The following is a 4,671-nucleotide window of genomic DNA, read 5'->3' on the forward strand; positions in this document are numbered from 1 at the left end:
GAAAAGATTCAAACTTTTGTGCCTAAGAAATAATTTGTGGCATTAGTTGTTTAAAGTATCAACCTAATTTACCGTAGCAATCTTCTTAATGATTACACACTCAGATGGCCATTGAATGACATTCTCAGAAATCTCGTTCAACAATTGCAATGCATCTTTCGTGGTTTTTGCAATTACAAAACCTCCTGCAGCTGTATTAATCACATTTCTAGCAGAGGGTTTCAACCTATGATAAAAAATATATAGTTGCATGTGTTCAGGAATGGCATGGTGTGGACATTTTCTTAACATTACTTTTAATCTTTCCCAAGCTTGATAAACTGACTCAGTGTCAGTCTGCAAGAAATTAGATTTTTCCTATCTTAATTTTGTGGTTTTAGCAAGGGAAAAATATTTGCTTAAATATTTCTGAGTCATCTGGTCCCATGTGTAACGGAACCTTGTGGAAAACTTCGCAACCAAGTCTTGGCATCTCCTTTTAAAAAAAAGGAAATAGCATTAACTTATTAGCTTCAAGAGGTACTCCATTATACTTAGTTATTTCAACAAGTTCCACAAAGTTAATTAAATGACTGTGTGGATCTTCACTTGTGTCTCCAGTGAAGATGCCAGACTGTTGAATCGTTTGAATTAGGCCAGTCCTGATTTTAAAGTTGTTGGCTACCACTGGGGGTTTCTGACACTAGATTCATAGTTGAACCAGTCAGGTCTAGCATAATATCTTGGGATTCTGTTTGCTGACTTGGTGCTACTTCAGCAAACTGATCCTCCATATGGACTAGTGGTGGAAATTCTGGTGGATGGATGTCTTCTACTTCCTAATTCTCCATTCCTTCATGAGCTATGTTTTGAAAAGATGATGTTTGTCCTTTCCTACACAATCGAAGAGATTTTTGAATTTCTGGATTGTAACTGTAATGACCCGACCGACCATTTTGAGCCTTTTCACTTCACTCGTCAGTTCTCGAGCATGACTAACCCTGTATGGTGTATTACGACTTATGTGAACCATAGGTTTTGGTTTTCAGGATAATCGGAACAGATTTGGAAGAACAATTCTCAATTTGAAGCTTTAAATTTGAAAGGTTTGATCGAGTTTTGACTTGTTAGTATATGATCTCAGATTTGGATTTTTATGATTTGGTTAGCTCCGTTAGGAGATTTGGAATTTAGGAGCGTGATCGAAATATATTTTGGAGGTCTGCGGAAGGTTTAGGCTTGAATTGGCAAAATTAAAAATTTGGCATTTTTTGGTTGGTAGTGAAAATTTTGAGATCGGGGTGGGAATGGAATTTCGAAAATTGGAGTAGGTCCGTTGTGTCATTTGTGACGTGGGTGCAAAATTTCAGGTCATGCAGACGAGGTTTGATATATTTTTTTATCGAAAGCGAAATTTGGAAGTTTTGGAATTCTTAGGCTTGAATTCGAGGGTGATTTGATGTTGTTTTGAGTGTCCCGAAGGTTGGCACAAGTTTGAATGATGTTATGGGATGTGTTGTCATGTTTGATTGAGGTCCTGAGGGACTCATGTGAGTTTCGGGGGGGTGATGTTAACGGATCAAATTCTTATTTTTGGAAGTTGCAGATTTCTTCAAGTTTCTGCTGCATAGTTTTGCTCTTCGCGTTCGCGATAGGGTCCTCGTATTCACGAAGAGATGTTGAATGAGGCAGGCTAGTTTCCCTTCGCATTCGCGATGTTAGTCCCAAGTTCGTGAAGGTTGAGTCTGAATGTGCATCGCGAATATGTGGTATTGTTCGCGTTCGCGTAGAAGGGTGAAGCAGACTTGGGCATTAGGCCCTAAGGCATCGCGTTCACGACGGGAACAATGCATTCGCTTAGGTTAAGCTGAGTAAGGCATCACGTTCGCGAGGTGGTGTTCGCGTTCGCGTAAGAGGAAAGTTGAGCTGTGATCTTTTTGTGCTTCCCGAACGCGAGATTTTGACCCCGTTCGCGAAAAAGGAATTTATCCCTGGGCAGAATGTTTAAATAGTTGTCTTCGCGATTTTTGGTCTATTTTCTACCATTGTTGAGTGATTTTGAAGCTTTTTGAGAAGGATTGGAGGGAATCAAAAGGAAACACTTGGAGGTAAGATTTTTTGAACTCAATACTCGATTCTATGGTGATTTATACCTAATTAGACATGTTTGTGGGATTTAAAGCCTAAAATTGCGGAATTAGGGCTTGAAATTGGAGACTTTGATTTAAGGATTTGAGGGGTCGTTTGTGGTCGGATTTTGATGTATTTGGTATGTATGAACTCGTGAGAGAGTAAGGATTCTAGTTTTGTATTTTTGTTGGAATCCGAGACGTGGGCTCGAGGGCCGGGTTTGACCAATTTCGGGATTTTTGATGTAATTTTATTATTTTCGTGGGCTTTGTTCCTTAGCGTATATTAATGTTATGAACCTGATTTTGGATAGATTCGAGGCGAGTTGAGGCTGAGTCAAGAGGTAAGGGCGCCACAGAGTAGGATTTTCGTCCGATTTAAGTTAATATTGTACTGAAGGTATGAAACCCCAGATTTCACATCGTCGTGCTACTTTAAGGTGACACACACGCTAGATGACGAGTGTGGGGTCGTGCACCGTTGAGGATTGTGACTTGGTCCATCCCATACGGCTATTAAGTCATGTATTTGATTGAAAACTGTTTGATATAATTGTGTTGGAAAGTATTGCTATGTTTATTGGCAGAATTCCATATTTGGGCCTCGTGCCAACTGTTTTGGACCCTTATGGGGCTTTTTACTACTATTCCTCACTGTTTTAACTTAATAATTGTACTCAGTGATGCTGTGTTTTGCTGATTTCATAACTCAGCCTTATTTACTCAGTTTTGATACTATAAATGATATTTTGGGTTGAATGCCCTGTTTTATTAATAGTCCGAGTGGCTTGTAAGATTGATGGATGAGAGAGGCCGAGGGCTTGGTTGTGAGGATTCTATATTTATGGATCGGTCTACACGCCGTAACGATATGTTGGATCGGGCTGCACACCGCAACGATATAGCACTTTGGCTATAGGAGCCCCTCCGAAGTCTGCACGCCCCCAGTGAGCGCAATCGACTAGATATATGGATCGGGCTGCAAGCCACATCGATTAGTATATGGTACCTATTAAGTGTGAGTGCTGAGTGTGAGCGCCGATTGATGAGAGTTGAGTCATGAGTGACTGAAAGGCTTGCCGAAGGGGCTATATATACATGTATATGAGTAATGCTTTGCCTGAGGGGCTTGTTTTATGAAATTACTGTGTTCCCTCATCTTTACTGAGTCTCTATTGAAAATGTTAAAACATATATTTTGAACAACTTTCATTAAAACTGGAATTTTTGCGAGATGTTTAGAATTAAATTACTGATTTGGTTTTGTTATTTCCACTGAGATTTTCATGTTATCTGATGTATATGAATGACTGAGAGGTTTGCCAGAAAGGCTGTTTATGAATTATTTTACCGAGTTGCTGATTACGATTTTCATCACTTTCACTATAAACTACATTAAACCTTTATTGAAACTGTTAGAAAGTTATTTTTCACAGGATTTTACTAAAATTGGAGCTTAACGAGATGAATTGATTTGTATCCTATTTTGGAAACATACTGTACCTGCTGTGGTGCTATGACGTGGATTACGTGATTTCTTACTACTCAGTCTTTATTTACTTTTATTATTTTCTGAGTTGGCGTACTCACATTACTCCCTGCACCTTTTGTGCAGATTCATGCATTTATGAGCTCAGTGGTAGGTTCATCGGAGTTAGCAAGGTAGCTGCCTGGCGATTGCAGTCCTGCTTTTCTCCCTCCTTATTCCTTAGTGTATTCTTGTATTTTTTCCGGCCATATTGGTCTTGATGTTGTTAGACAGTTGTAGTAGATGCTCATGACTAGTGACACCCCGATGTCGGGCTTTGTTTCCGCACTATTGTTTGTTTTTAAATACTATATAAAGGATTATTGTTAAATAGATTCGATTTTATCCTAAGAATGGAAAATATTAATTGGTTTTGGGTTTGTGTCGGCTGGCCTAGTTCCATGATAGGCGCCATCACGACCGGGTTAGTTTTGGAGTTATGACAGTAACTAGCCAACTTTTTTGTAGAAGAGCGGGTCATAAACTACCTAAAATTTTTTAAAGAGAGAAAAATAAAAAATAAATTAACACTAGTTTCTAAAGCATTACTAGTAGTTAATAAAATAACTAAAGAAATTTTCAAGGATTACAATGGTCATTTATGGACAACAACTGATTGTACAATAAAGAATGACACAACAGATATATTTCCCACCAAAACACTTTGCAACGTGAAATAAACAACAAGAATCACATTGAGGTACCACCACATGTATAATAAAATCAAAACTAGGCACTGCCTCGCATAATCAAGAATCACAACTGAGGTACCTCCTCATATTCACTTTTCTCAATTTCAATCACAATTTTTCCTTATACCGCCGCGTGAGCCTTACAATTGAAAATAAGTTTTGAAAATAGTTTTCCCGAAATAGCTACATGCACTTTAGCCCACCTTATGACGTCGCATGGCTTGACGTAGTTCCCCTACAAGCAACACGCACATAAGTCCCACATTATACTGCCGCATGCACATCAACCCAAACCTTATATCGCCGCATGCGTATCAACATCATATTACAATAACAATTCGCA

General features: G+C 38.8%; 1 non-coding gene across 1 annotated transcript; it reads left to right on the top strand.

Moving 5' to 3' along the window:
* Window positions 1-262: 262 nt before the first annotated feature.
* Window positions 263-369, top strand: LOC138884437 (small nucleolar RNA R71). The gene has a single exon (XR_011404631.1). It is a non-coding gene; the product is annotated as a small nucleolar RNA R71 (small nucleolar RNA).
* Window positions 370-4,671: the final 4,302 nt, after the last annotated feature.

Source organism: Nicotiana sylvestris, chromosome 12, assembly GCF_000393655.2.
Source record: "Nicotiana sylvestris chromosome 12, ASM39365v2, whole genome shotgun sequence".
Classification (NCBI taxonomy): Eukaryota; Viridiplantae; Streptophyta; class Magnoliopsida; order Solanales; family Solanaceae; genus Nicotiana; species Nicotiana sylvestris.